Here is a 15,423-nt window from a genome sequence, read left to right as displayed (position 1 = left end):
GCTCTTGGCCAGGCAGCCACAGCGGCACTGAGTTAAATCCTTGGCCCTAATTCCTGTTCTTGAATCCTTAGTAATATGTAGTATTGTCAGACATTAAATTTTTATCACTGTGGTTGGTAGTTGTAAATAGTATCTTTGTTGTTTTAATTTTCATTACCCTGGATATTCATAAGGTTGAACATCTTTTATTATGTTTATAGTCCATTTGGATTTCCTTTTTGTTACATGTCTATATTCACATCCTTTTCAGTTTTTCTGTTGGAATCTCATTGGTTCTGCTGGTTCTATTCTAATCATGGAATATCTCTCCATTTATTCATTTGTTTAGGTTTTCTCTAAGTGTTCTTTTTTGTGGTGCTGTGGGTTGAACACAGGGCCTTTTTAAATTTTTTATTTTGAGACAGAGTCTCACCAAGTCACTAACCAGCCCAAACTGGTCTCAAACTCCTAATTCTCCGGTCTCAGCCTTCCAGGGTGCTGGGATTACAAGCATGTTCTACCTCGCTTAGCTTTTCTTTCTTTCCTTCTTTTTTTTTTTTTTGAGGCAGGGTCTCACTATCTAGCTGGCCTTGAACTGAGGCAGTCCTCTTGCCCCAGCCTCCAAAGTGCTGGGATTATAAGTGTGTGCCACCACACCAGGCATTGCTTAGCTTTTCTTTAACAATGTTTTGTACTTAATAGTGTACAGGCCTAGCATTTCTTTTGTTAAATTCATTTCTAAGTATTTTTATGCTATTCTGAGTGGAATTAATTTTCTTTACTTTCAGATTGTTTATTGCTAGTATATGGGAATATAATTTAAAAAATTAAAACATAACAATATTTATTATTTCAGCCATTTTAAAGTTTATAATTTATTGGCATTAAGTAAATTAGCAGTTTTGTGTAATTATCAATCACTATATCCCAAATCAGTGATGGTGAACCTTTTATAGCTTTCCATGATACAAATGGCTTGCTGTGGCATGTGTACCATAGGTTTGCCACCACTGCCCTAAATCGTTTTACCAGTTCCCAGCACCCACAAAAACTCTACCTGCCTTCCTGAGAACCCCTGTTCTACTACCTCTATGAACTTGCCTATTCTCGTAAAGCAAAATCATACCATATTTGTTCTTTTGTGTCTGGCTTATTTTTCTAGCATAATGTTCTCAAGGTCCGTATTATAGCATGTATCAGAATTTCATTCCTTTTTAGGGTGGACTAATGTCCTATTGTATATGTGTTCCATATTTTATCAGTTTGTCTGTTGATGGACATTTAGGTTGTCCATCCTTTTAGATACTGTGAACAATGATCCTATGAACACTAGTGCACAAATACTTGTTTCAGTTCCTTCTTTCATTTTTATTCCTGCTTTCATTTCTTTCTTTCTTTTTTTTTTTTTTGGAACCGGGATCAAACTCAGGACCTTGTGCTTGCGAGAAGGCAGGAGGCGGCACCACTGAGCTAAATACCCGGCCCTCGTTTCCTTTGGACACATGCCTAAGAGTGGGATTGCTTAATTAAAATTGATTATTGTATGTCAATTTTATATTCTGCAACTTTGCTATACTTGTGTGTTATTCCAGTAGTTTTCTAGAGATTCTTTGAGAATTTTACTTACAGGATTGTGTTATCTTTATTTATTTATTTATTTTTTTCAGTAACACTGGTTTTTACTTGCAAACATCACTTAAAGTTAAAGATGTTGGGCTGGGGATTTAGCTCTGGTTCTGGCGCCTGCTGCTCAAGTGCAAGGTCCCAAGTTCGATCCCTGGTACAAAAAAAAAAAAAAGTTAAAGATGTCAAGAAACAGTTTAAAATAGTATATAAATTTTCATCATGTATCTATGATACAAATTTTTTTCTTTTAACAAAGTTTTCATGTCATCTTATGGGAAATAATTAAAATGTGATATATATATATAAAGTACAATAAAAATTATCTTTTCAGATCATACATCTTCTCCTTAAAAATCTCCAGATAGTCTTGTGTTGTTTCTGAGATTAGATCTTGGCTTAATTTATTAGCAGACCTTGTGGAAGAAACTTTAAAGAATCCAGATTCAAGTTCAGCAGTAGCTTGGTCAGGTAGCTCTCCATGCTTTTGTTTGAAGACTTGTGGGTTTAAAGGAGGAACCAGGAAGTTTCTTCTCTGGGAAGAAAACTCTGGAACACCAAACTGTGATGACTATTTCTGACACAAGGAGATTCTAGGACAGGTCTTGTACTAACAGTGCTCAGTAATGATCTGTTTTGTTGTTGCTCCACCAGAAGTTTGATATTGGCCTCTTCTAGCTTCTCATTAGCCTTGTTTAGTTTACTGGACAATGACTGTCTTCTATTGAATTCTTCTAGATAGAGTTGCCTATAGTTTTCCAATTGTATTTTATTGCACTCTTCTTGAGTTTTCATTTTAGAGACCTCTGATTCCAGGTCTGTAATTCTGAGTTCCATCTGACTTCTCATTGAAGCATTATTAGTCTCTGTTAATTGTTGTAAATATTCTTGAGATGCTGCTTGTCTCTGTAAAAATAGATTGACTTCTTTTAATTTTTCTACTAATTCCTGCCTGGCTCTTTCTTCAAACTCCTGCTTATATTGTTCTACTTGGCCATGTTCTACCACATTGTTCTCTATGTGTCTTCTCTAGTGTTACACACTTCTTTTGTATATTTTACATAGATAATAACTCCTGCTGGAGAAAATCATTGTTTCTATCCAGATGTAGACATCTGGATGATGTAGTATTCAGTTTTGCTGCAAGATCATCAACCTTGTGTATTATTAGTGTGTTAATTGGAATATCCAATTCATTGGATTTTAAATCTCCATGAAAACGGAAGTCTCCATTTTCCTGCTCATTTAACTTTATTTTTGTCATTTTATAAAGTTTCTTAAATCCAGTTAGCTCTTTTTGTAATTCACTATTTTTCCTCTTTTCTTCATCCAAAGTGTATTTCTGATATTCTGTTAACACAGTAAGTTTCTTTAATTGTTCTTTATCACCTTCAGAAGTTTGTAGAGGTTTCAATTCATAGTTGGCTGGCTCCAAGTCAGGGTGGCTTGGCAGAGGGACATCTCAGAGGAGAAGACAAGCAGCAGCAGTAGCAATAAGCAACCGATTGTCTTATCTTTAAATGACACTTTTACTTATTTTCCAATATGCACACCTTTGATTTCTTTTTCTTTCCCTGTTATAGCATTTAGAATATACAGTATGTTGTTGAATAGAGTTGCACACATTCTTGCCTTGTTTCTGATTTTAAAGGAAAATATTCAGTTTTCATCATTGTATATAATATTACTGGATAATAATAGGGAAAATTTCTCCTAATATTCTTTTCTTTTCTTTTTTATTTTTTTGAGACAGGGTCTCACTATGTAATTTAGGCTGGCCTCGAACTTACTATGTAGTCTAGGTTGGTTTTGAACTCTTGGTGATCCTCCTGCCTCAGCCTCCCGACTGCTGGACTTACAAGTGTGTGCCATCACGCCTAGCTTCCTAATTTTATAATACAAGGGTGGCGTGAACCTATGGTATGTGTGCTGTAGTGGGCACACAGCCCTCTCTGTCAGCACAAGCCAAATCGCCCCAGCCAAAATTTGACAAATTATCAATATGCATACAATGGCAAAATCACATTAATTGTGCAAAAGCATACCATATGCGAACTTTTACTTTTAACAAAAAGCTGTTTGTATCACTAAAAGCACTGTTTTTCTTTTAAGACAAAAGATGGTAATGTATGAATTGGTTTTTCTAAACTAAAACTTTAGTATTCAGATTTAATTGTAGTGTTGGCACTTTGCAATAAGTAAGTAGATTTTGGGTTGCAGTTTTGGCACTCGGTCTCTAAAAGGCTTGCCATCACTGTTATAAGTGTCTTTTTTAAAATTTAACTTTTATAGTGTCTTAATGTTGGCCGATTAAGGACTGGATAAATTCGCATGTGTCAGTGGATATCACCTCTTCATACTTATACTGTGTTTAACTGAAGGATTAACACTTTTTTTTTTCTTGTAGAATGGGACAATTCTATGGTACCCTGTAAGTTTCTACTTTTGAGTCTTTCAGTTTTTGAATCAGTAACTTGGCATTTTATAGTCTGCCTGTTAGTGTTTAAATCTAGAGTATACATGTTGTGACTAAAAACATTGGTCTTTATATTTGTTGATGCTGTCTTTCATTATAATTTCCCCTTCTGTGGGGAGCCTCTAAAAGTAAAATATATGTGATTGTATGTTTCAATAGATGTAGTTTATTTTTTAGTCTAAACCTGTTGTTTTATCTCCCATAAGATCTACAGGCCATGCCTTTCTTTTGAACAGTGTGAAGTTTACATAACTTGATTGGTAAGTTTATGTCTGATAGTTTAAATATCTGCCTTATCCCATGTAGGTGAACATCATAAGGGCTTAGATCTTTCTTTGTCACTGAATTGTTAGCATCCAGGCAATATTAAGGTTTTTTAATGAAAAAGAATGGTTAATTTGGTCTTTTACGATACTTGTCTGACGAGTGATTACCACACATTTGCTTTACTGTAGGGTGAATTAATTTTCATTCTCTAAATCCTCAAATCAGCCAGATGGGTGGTACATGCCTGTAATTCTAGCATTTGGGAGGCCCAGACAGGAGGATGGCTGTGAATTTGAGACACTGTCTTAAAACAAAGCAAAAATCCTCAAATCAATGCAGAGTAAGATTTATTATCAATTTGGCTTAAATAAGATTTTTTTCCAGCTTTTTTTTTAGTAATTAGGGTAAATATTACCAAATTTAATTCTCTTACATATGAGCATCAGACACCATTTTCTTTCTTTTCTTTTTTCTTTTTTTTAGTAGTGTAGGTGATTGAATTCAGGAATTTGTGCATGATAGGCAAGCTCTGCACCACTGAGCTACACCCAGCCCTATATATCTGCATTTAAAAAATTTGAAACACTTCTCTCCTTTACAGTTTGGTATAATCAAAGTAAGTCTGTGCTGTTTCTACCAATTAAACTATTTTCATGTCATTTCTCAGAGATTTAGGCCTAGACAGTAATGACTGATTTGGGTAACTATTGTATAGGATGTACAAGCCTTTGTACAGCTGTTTGAAAGGGATGGTTGTGAGTATCACATAGGAAATTGATATCTTTTTAGTAAAGTAGAATTTCTTTTTTTATTCATTTTGTTTATTGGTACATTTTAGATATACATTATAATCACATTCATCATAGGGAATTTTTACCTGTACGTGATATATTTTGGTTCTTATTTTTTTCCATTCCCCTTCCCTTTCTTCAACCACTCCGTTCCTCTCTATTTACAGAAGCTTTGTTTCCATTTTTTCCTTCTTTTCTCATCCCCCCTCCCACCCCCAGCCCTGTTCTCCTTCCCCTTATATATTTTGGTCCTCATTTACACTTTCAGTGTCTCACACCAGATAAACTATTCAGTATTTACATGTGTGTTCTAGTTATTTCACTTAAGCATATGGTCTCAAGGTGCACCAATTTAGCTATAAATGACTCTAGTTTATCTTTCTTTATGGCTGAATAGTACTTCATTTTATTAAAAAAAAAACCAAAAACCCATATCTTCTTTATCCAATCACCAGTTGATGGCATTTGGGCTGTTTCCAAGATTTAGCTATTACAAACTGTGCCACTAGAGACAGGGGTGTGCATATATTGCTGTGGTATTGATGCTTTTAATTCTTTTGGGAAGATACCAAGAAAGGGAATAGCTGGGTCAAATGGAACCTCTAGTTTTAGTTTTTTGAGGAATCTCCACACTGATTCCACAATGGTTACACCAGTCTACACTCCCACCAACAGTGGAGAAGGGTTCCTTTTTCCCCCACATCCCTGCATTTGTTATTGATTGATTTCTTGATAGCAGCCATTCTTTCTGGAGTGAGATGGAATGGAATTTCTTTTGAAGGAGGGAGGGATCAGCATTTGTTAGTTTTTTGTTTGTTTGTTTTTGTTTTTTGCAATTAATAAATACCTTCTGATTTTAACACCTCCATTGGGTTGCTTTGAATAAAGAATTCACATTTGGCATTTGAGACCTGTTGTCCATTTCTGTTTTGTTGACTAAGACAGGGTCTCTCTCTTAGTTCAGGGTGGCCTTGAACTCTCTATGAGGCCTAGGTTGGCCTTGAACTCATGGTGATCCTCCTGCCTTAGCCTCCTGAGTGCTGAGCCATGTGCCACCATGCCCACCCATTTGTATTTTTCATACTGCCTGATAATGATAACTCACATAGTTTGATGATGATCAAAGCTAAAAAGCATTATTTCTAGTTTTAATATACTCAATTCTTTTACTGTCATACTGCCTTTGCGTTATTGTAATGGCTTATAAATTTTATAGTCTTTAGGTTGTTTTGAGGTATCCCAGAAATCACTGAGTGAGAATTTTTTTCTCTTTCCCTTGGGGTAGTATATTTTAATCTCTTCTGTTTGTCTAGCCAGTCTGCTAGATTTATTCATTAGATATGTGGCTTCCTTTTGGTGAGTCTTGTAAAATTTAATGCTGGCACATAATAGGTATTCAGTAAATGTTTATCATTATCAAGCTAAGCCCTGACACAAACCTTTGATTTATAAAATATATTTCTTCCATTTAGCAACTCAATTGCTTTTGTTCCTTGAACATAACCTTTGATGCAGTCACATCCATGGAGACTTGAGTTTTAATTTTTAATCTTTGCATATAACATTCTTAGGTAGATCCTGTGTCAGATGGCATTGATAATTAAGCCTTAGAGGGCCAGGGATTTAGCTCAGTGGTTCTGCCGCCTGCCTCACAAGCGCAAGGAACCGAGTTCGAGCTCTGGTACCAAAAAAAAAAAAAGCAAAACAAACAAAAAACCCCACCTACTTTGTAGGTTTACCATTTGATGTACCTGGTTATGGTAAGTCCATATTTCCACTTGAAGACTCATGAGATTCAGCAGAAAGGCCACTAGCTTCAAAAGGAGGCAAAGTTGGTAGGTAGTATTTTGGGACTCACAATTAGGCTCCTGAAGCCTCTGTCCCAATCCTGAAAAAAAGAGGAAGGAAGGGCACCCTAGGAAGTTGGGAACCTTGCCAATATGTAGAGGAATACCAAAGAAAACTCTTTTTAGAGCACTCATAGTTACAATTAGTTCTTACACTAGCACTGTGATAAGCAATTATAGTTTGCTAATGGAAAAGCTGAATAAAATGAAATGCAATTAATGTTTGTTAAATGTCATTAAGCACTCTACTTAGTGCTGGTCTAAGGCTCCATAGCAGACAGCTATAAACAAAATATAAATACAACATTTTGTCAAGGTAGCATTTCAGTTCCTTTTTCTAAAAATAAGTAATTTCAGAGTTAAGATTTTAATAAAGAAAATTTATATTATCTATCTATCTATCTATCTATCTATCTATCTATCTATATATCTTTTTGCAGCGCTATGGATTGAATCTAAGGCCTTGTGGGTGCTAGACAAAGCACTTTAGCACTGAGCTATATCCCCAGCCCTAAAGAAATATTTTTTAGCAGAGTTTAGAATGTAAGTATTTAAAAATATACTTGTGGGGCCGGGGATTTAGTCCAGTGGTTCCGTCGCCTGTCTTGCAAGTGCAAGGACCTGAGTTCAATCCCCGGTACCAAAAAAAAAAAAAAAAAATGTAGCATTTCATGTTGAATAATTTTTAAAGGTATAAAATGTTAGAATTAAACCAGATGTGGTGGTAAACGCCTATAATCCCAACACTTGGGAGGCTGAGGCAGGAAGATCACCTGTTTGAGGCCAGTCTGGGCTACATAGTGAGTTCAAGGCCAGTCTGAACTACGTCGTGAGACCCTGTCTCCAAAAAAAAAGTCAGAATTACAAAAACAAGTAGTTTATGGTTGTGTCATTTCTGCAAATTATGATTTAGTCAGATCAAAGAAAAAGTAGAAAACTGAATTTAAATTCTTACTCTATAGTACTTTAACCAAAAGCTTGTATGTCATAGTATGAGCACTTGGTTAAAGTATTATAGAGTAAGAATTCAGGTTAATTTTTTATCTTATATTTGAAACATTAGCATAACATCTAGACAAATATGTCTTGTAGATTGTTGGAATTGGATTCTGAGTGGAAATGGTGGTGGGTGGTGGTCGAAGAAGTAGCTTTGGAAAATATCCTAAAGGTGCAGGTCGTAATGGTAGTTACAAGGATGTAGGGAGGACAGAAGTGGCTAATGAGAGAGCATTGACTGTGAAGTATCATGGATGGAAAGAAGGAAGAAAAATACTGGCAGAATTATATTATCTTACAGTAATATGATTTTACCTTAGTATAGCTCTTTATAGCTTTTAATCTAGTTAAATCCATTATCTTATTTGATACTGAAATAGTTTTTTTTGCTTAAATTCTTTTATTGGTACTTTTTAGGTATACAGTACGTTTACATTTATCATTGGTTGCTTGTACCTGTACGTGATGTATCTTGGTTCTTATTTTTTCTCCATTACCTGTGCGCCCTTCACCCCCTCCACCCTTCCCTATTTACACAGACTTTGTTTCCATTTTTTTCTTTTCTCATAATTTTTCCTTTCCCTTCTTTCCTTACCCCTTCCCCTCCCACTTCCCCTACCCCTTTGGACCTTTTCTTCCTATTTCAAATTATCAATTATTCATTTTAAATGTTTTAATCATTATTTACACTTCCAGTTTTTCACACACTGAAATAGTTTTAAATAAAATAGGTGACCTCTTAGTGTAATATGTTAATTTCAGAAAAGCTATTCCTATATTTTCTTTTTCTTTCTTTTTTTTTTTTGGTACTGGGGATCAAACTCAGGACCTTGAGCTTGCGAGGAAGACGGCAGAAACACTGAGCTAAATCCCTGGCCCATATTCCTATATTTTCTAAAAACTATGATAAAAATAAAAAGTAGATGCTTTTCACTAAATTATTTTGTACTTATTTTGATACATTGTTAATATTTTGCAGAGAATAGGTATTTTGTTGAAACTAGAGCCCAAGTATTTATTTCACAGGAAAAAATCTTTAATTTGAAAGTTAGAAGGAAGATAGGGAAGGACTCTAGGTTATGTAGCTGGAGGTGTTTTTGTTGTTGTTGTTTTGTTTTGTTTTGTTTAGTTTAGCTACATCCTAGGCCTTTAAAAAAAATTTTTTTTAATTTTTAGACAAGGTCTTGCTAAATTATCTACCTGGGATTTGAACTTGCATCCTCCTCCCTCAGTCAGTCTCCCAGAGTGCTTGGATTACAGACACATTCCATCTCACCCAGCTGAGTTTGAGTACTTTAATTTTCTGTCTGGACTTCTTTGTGGGACAGTATTATTTTAAAACCATCAGTGTTACTTAAACTGGGATTTCTTTTTTTTTCTTTTTAAAGTCCAGCTGATACATTGTTACCCATAGTTTGTATTTCAAAGAGGAAAAACTTTGTATAAATAACCTAAAGGCAACCATATAGCTACTCTTTGAGGCTAGGTCATAAGCGGAGGTTGGAAAGAAGGAGAGGAGGATTCAGTGGTTTGAGAAAAGTAGTGAAAATTTGTAATAGCTTTTTTGGTGAGTATAAGCAAGTGACCAAATCAGAAGTGTAGTAGGATTTCTGAACTAAGCAAAAAATAAAGTAAATTTTCTGATAGTTAAGAAAAGCAGAAAGAAACAAGATAAATTAATTTTAGTAATACTTGTATATTGTATTTGACCCAAGAAATCCAAAAGGTTGTCATTTTAACATATATAAAATCAAAATATCTATTAAGTAGCATACTTCAAAAGTAATTAAAATAAATTTTGAGCTGCATAGACATTGTCATTACGGGAATATTTTAATAATTTTTTCTAGCAATTCTTAGGGGAAGGCAGTTTATTTGATAGTCCTGACTTGATGGACTCAAAGGGAATGTGAATTAGAAAAGATGAGGTCCAGTTAAAAGGAGTTTGATTGCAAAAGAGGAGATGGTGCCAAGACTAAATTTAAAAAGAAATACTATCAGGGCCGGGGATTTAGCTCAGTGGTGCCGCCTCCTGCCTCGCAAGCGGAAGGTTCCGAGTTCATTGCCGGGTACCAAAAAAAAAGAAAAAAAACTAATTGGAAGCCCACTTGTTATAACCAGAATGTGAAGACTAGAAGAGCCTAGAAGAAAATAATATAGTTTGTGAGATAATCTAATAAGTTAGAAATTTTAGTAGTACATGTTGTGGTATAAAGTTTAAAAGATGAAAAGATTATAGAGCAAAAACAAAGCTCTTAGGGCCAGGGATTTAGCTCAGTGGCACCTCCCCTGCCTAATAAGTGCAAGGTCCTGAGTACGGGTGGGGGTGTGGGGGAATAAAGCTCTTGGCTCTTGTCTTCCAGCTACCTGACTGCCCTCTTTAGAGGGAACCAGAATATTTAATTTCCCATGTATCATTCAAGAAATAGCCGGCCGGGGGTTTAGCTCAGTGTTTCCGCTGCCTGCCTCACAAACACAAGGTCCCGAGTTCGATCCTGGTACCACACAAAAAAAAGAAATAGCCTATGTGCTGGGTGTGGTGGCACGTGCCTGTAACCCCAGCCCACAGGAGACAGAGGTAGGAGAATCGCTGTTTGAAGCCAAGCTAGTCTACATAGTGAGTTCAAGGGCAGCCGGGACTACATAGTGAGATCTTGTCTAAAAAAAAAAAAAGCCTATGCATATTCACATGTGTAAAATATATATATATATATATCTTTAAGAATATATAAAATGTAGAAAACTATATGCATTGTTCTACATCTTGCTTTGTTTCTCACATAATGTATCTTGGACCTGCTTTTTTTTTTTTTTTTTTTTTTGATACCGGGCATTGAACTCCGGACCTTGCGCTTGTGAGGCAGGCAGAGGAACCACTGAGCAAAATCCCCTGCCCAGTGAGCTGCTTTTCTAAATCATGACATATCCATAGAAAGGAATAGTATAGACTTTAAAAGCAAAGAGCAGGTCCAATGGGCTGGGGATTTAGCTCAGTGGTTCCGCCACCTGCTTCACGAGCACAAGGTCCCGAGTTTGATCCTTGGTACAAAAAAAACCCAAAACAAAACAAGAAAAGCAGCTTACTATTGATTTTGTTTGTTTTTGGTAATATTGGGGGCTGAACCCAGGGCCTTTGTATTGAGCTACAGCCCTGACGTTTTGTTTTATTTTTGTAATGTTTCGAGACAGGGTCTCACTAAGTCACCTAGGCTGGGCTCTAACTTGGATTCTCGTGTATTAGGTTTCCAGAGTGCTAGGATTACAGATGTGGCTACTACACTTGGCTTGTTTTCACTATTTTGCTCTTGTAATCAGTGCTGTAATGAACCTTTATATATATGTATTAAACATATATGTGGAGATCTGTAGAATAAATTATTACAAATGGAATTTCTAGTTAAAGAATAACTATTTGGGGCCAGGGATGTAGCTCAGTGGCACCGCACCTGCCTGGCAACCACAGGGTCCTGAGTACAATTCCTGGTACTGGAAAAAATGTATTTTTAAATTTTATAAATATTGCCAGATGCACTATTGTAACAGTTAACATATTCAACTAGTAATGGCTGAATAAACCTTTTCTTAAGTAGAACCAAGTCTCCAAACTGAATTATAGGAGGAAAAAAAATTTATAAGTAGTAAAACGTTTATTGTGTTGTACTAAATTGAAGAAGCATGGATACCTCCCTTGGTCTGAATGTGATCTTTTTGAGTGGTCTCAGGTGAGCCATTCAGGTTCCAGAAGATAGCTCCCTTTATTTTAGTATAAAAAAAAGTTCTAAAGAAATGAAGTTATTCCTACAAGACCGTCAAAATGTAAAAAAATATGAACTACAAATCCTCAGAGAAGCACATGAATGACTCTGAAAAGGATACCGAAGTGTTTGGTGTAACAGGAAAACCTTAATTACTTTTTTGGAACTAAACTTTGTGTGTATGTGTGTGTAGGGGGGTACTGGGATTGAACCAGCTGCCTTCACACTGATCTACATCCCAGCCCTTATTTTTTATTTTTTGAGACAGGGTCTCACTAAATCACTAAGTTGCCCAGGCTGGGCTCAGCCTTGTGATCTTCTTGCCTCAGCCTCCAGAGTGTTGGGATAATAGGTATGACCACCAATCCAGTAGAATCAAACCTTTTATTCTTTTTTTGTTTTTGATTTTTGGTACGGGGATTGAACTCAGGACCTGGCGCTTGTGAGGCAGGCGTGGTGCCACTGAGCTAAATCTCTGGCCCAGAATCAAACCTTTTAAAAATAACATTTGCTGGACTAGGGATTTAGCTCAGTGGCGCTGCACCTTCTTCTTAGGTGCAAGGCCCTGAGTTTGATCCCCAGTACTGCTAAATAAATAAATAAATAAATAAATAAATAAATAAATAAATAACATTTGCTGTTTTTGTTTTTTGTAAGCTTCATGGTTAATAGATGTTTGGGGAGCTAAAGGCATCATTGGAGTAGAATAGGAAAGTTGGTGGTCAGAGAAAAGGTCCTACTTGACATCCTGACAGCTGATATGATCAGCGAAAGGGGCAAAAACCAGCTGAAGAGGATGAGGAGGTATGCGATAAAAAGATCTGGCACAGTGACACCCAGTGCCTGGTGCATAGTGGCTGCTCAGTAATGCTAGCTTCTGACTGGGGGAGGTGTAGAGTGGACTGACCATTGTAGAGGGTGGTACTTAATGAGACTAGATTATGTGATCCCGTGATCCAGCAGTTTCCCTGGGTATTTATCTGAAAAAATTCCCACATGGGTCCATCTAGGATTGTTCAGTACTTTGTTATTTTTGCTTGTGGAAAACAATTTTGTTGTTCATACCTTTTCCCCAAAGATGAGTAAAATATGACAGATTTATACCACAGAGTACCATCAGGCAACTTGAAGTAATGAACTAAATGTGCGTATGGCAAAGTGATGGATCAGCATGATGGATCTTATATGAAATATGTAACAATAGCATTTATGTAAATTAAAAATACATGTAGATGAAACACATCTCATAGTTTGCAAGAGAATATTTTAACACATTAAATATATTGCAGTGTTTGCTTCCTATGGGGAGTGATGGTACTAAGTATAGAAGAGAATAAAGTAAAAATGCATCCATGCGAAACTTCCTTGCTTCCCTGAGGTGACTTTTGAGGCATCTGGTGGGTGAGAAGAGGATGTCTGCAGGCCAGTTCTCCCACATTTCCCATTGTTACTATCCTTAGGAGTAGAATTTCTGGTAACCAGTTATCACTGGAATATATATACTTTTGTTAATCTAACTAAAAGTGAATGTTTGGGATTCATGGTTCGGAATTCTTGTTGATTTATTTTTAACTTTTTACCTTTATTTCCGCTTCCTTCATTTTTCTTGTTTCTCTGTGTTTTGTTTAGTATGGAATATACCAGCCTCATCATTAATGCCTGATTTAGGTTCTACTTCTATAACTAGCATTGTTATCAGTTTTAGAAAATAATATTGATAGTCTACATGAGAAGCTTTTCACTATCCTTTCAGATGGTTTTTTTTAAATTAAAGCTTGGAATGCTAAACACTAGGAATAAAGCAGTCACTGCTTTGATTCATTACCCTTTATGAAATTTGTTATCTTGCTTTTCCTATAAGAAATTACTGTTTAAGGCAGATAAAAATACCCACTCCCACCTGGTATGGTAAATTCAACTGTCTGGGAGCATGAGGCAGGAGGATCACAGATTCGAGGCCATCCTGGGCAATATAGCGAGAACTTGTCTCAAAATAAAAAAAAAAGGATCCGGTTGTGGTGGTACATGGACAGTAATCCCAGCATTGTGGAAGCCTGAAGCAGGAGGATGGTGAGTTCAAGCTCAGTCTGGGGAATTTACCAAGTCCCTGTCTCAAAATAAAAAAGGGATAAAGCTAGAGTGTACCTCAGTGCCAAGGCCTTGGGTTCAGTCCCCAGTACTGGAGAAAAGTGAATAAATAAAATTAAAAATAAAATTTAAAAAAGGATTGGTGATGCAGCAAGTGGTAGAGCACTTGCCTAGTATGCATGAGGCCCTAGGTCTAATCCCACAAAAAGTAAAATTAAAATTTAAAAATACCGACACCCCCTCCCCAAACCTGAATCCCAGATTGTTCCTTGAGATAACAGTAGAATCTTGGGTAGAATGGAGTATAGGAAATAAATAGGTCTTACCTTTCAGCAGTTTTTGCTACTAAACAAAACTTTTTTCTAGGTCATGAACTTTTGGGTAGGCTGCGATTTGAGTTAGCCTCAATTAAGATTTTTGGTTGTTAATTTGTACCTCCCAGGCTCCAGATCAGCAACTGGAGAAAAGGAGCTGTGATGGAATTACAGTAACCTTGGCAACCATTGTAATGTAAATAGGCCTCTTGGGAAGGAAGTTGAGAGTGGGCACTTGTTAGGGCATTCCTTTATTACGTTTACACCTAGAGCAGACTAGCATTTTTCTGTTTAAAAATCCTTGTGTTGTTGCTCTTTGGTCACTTTTTGAGTCCTGTGTTATCCTAATCTTTTTTTAGTTTTTTGAGACACTAACACCATGTTCTAATATTTATATGAAATAGAAAAATACCTGACATCCTTCTCTTGCTTCTCCTCGATACACATTAAAGATCTTTTTTTTTTTTTTTTTAAACTTCGTCAACACAACTTTGTTTGCTTATTTTAGTACTGGGGATTGAACCCAGGGCCTTTACACTGAATTACATCGCAGCCTTTTTCCAATTTAATTGTATTTATTTAGTCTTTTTTTTTTTTTTGAGGCAGGGTCTTGCTATATAGCCCAGGCTGGACTTGAACTCTTGATCCTCCTACCTCAGCCTCTTGAATGCTGGGATTCCAACACTACCTTTTTCTCACTGCCTTCTGGCCCTGATGTTCCTGCTCTGCACCAAATCTCTAAGAGACAAAGGAAGCCACTGAGGTTTCTGGAGAAACAGTGCTGGGTAGTGTGCCGTGATGACCAAAATTTGGTTTATGGTGGAACCAGTAGTGCCAGTGCTACTCCTTAAGCAGCACGAGAGGGATGAATCTTTGGTCTCAAATCTTAATTCTTTTGTTTTAGTCTTTCAGCTTTAAGAAAAATTGTATTTAAATTTTAGAGTTTTAATTTAGGTTCGGGGGTCATGGTGGCACACATCTGTAATCCCAGCACTCAGGAGGCTGAGCAGGGGAATTGAGAGTTCAAGCCCAGCTGGGGCAATTTAGCAAGTCTCTGAAATACTTCTGGGGATGTAGGTCAGTGTGAAGGCCCTGGGTTCAATCCCCAGTAACCCCTGTGCCCCTCATCAGGTTTTTTCTTTGTGGATGGTGATTGGATGACTAGAAGAGAATAATAAAAGTGAAACCAAAGTAATTACCAGATTGAGATTGAATTATTTTTTCTTTGGGTACTGGGAATTAAACTCAGGACCTTGTGCTTGCCAGGAAAGCGCAGCACCACCAAGC

At 36.5% G+C, this 15,423-nt stretch overlaps 1 protein-coding gene and 1 long non-coding RNA gene across 4 annotated transcripts in view; one reads left to right on the top strand and one right to left on the bottom strand.

The window, feature by feature from the left end:
• Window positions 1-15,423, top strand: part of Ahcyl2 (adenosylhomocysteinase like 2) — a 194,622-nt gene that overhangs the window by 18,008 nt on the left and 161,191 nt on the right. The window lies entirely within an intron of this gene.
• On the bottom strand, window positions 1,512-14,757 carry LOC110344244 (uncharacterized). The gene is made up of 3 exons (XR_002386683.2): window positions 14,149-14,757; window positions 6,888-7,024; window positions 1,512-1,756 (listed from the first exon to the last, which is right to left on the bottom strand). It is a non-coding gene; the product is annotated as an uncharacterized LOC110344244 (long non-coding RNA).

This window comes from Heterocephalus glaber, unplaced genomic scaffold, assembly GCF_053883595.1.
Source record: "Heterocephalus glaber isolate CG9 unplaced genomic scaffold, H.glaber_assembly_v1.0 deba00000546, whole genome shotgun sequence".
Classification (NCBI taxonomy): domain Eukaryota; kingdom Metazoa; phylum Chordata; class Mammalia; order Rodentia; family Bathyergidae; genus Heterocephalus; species Heterocephalus glaber.
The sequence above is the reverse complement of the archived record's forward strand: the minus strand, read 5'-3'. Positions and strand labels throughout refer to the sequence as shown.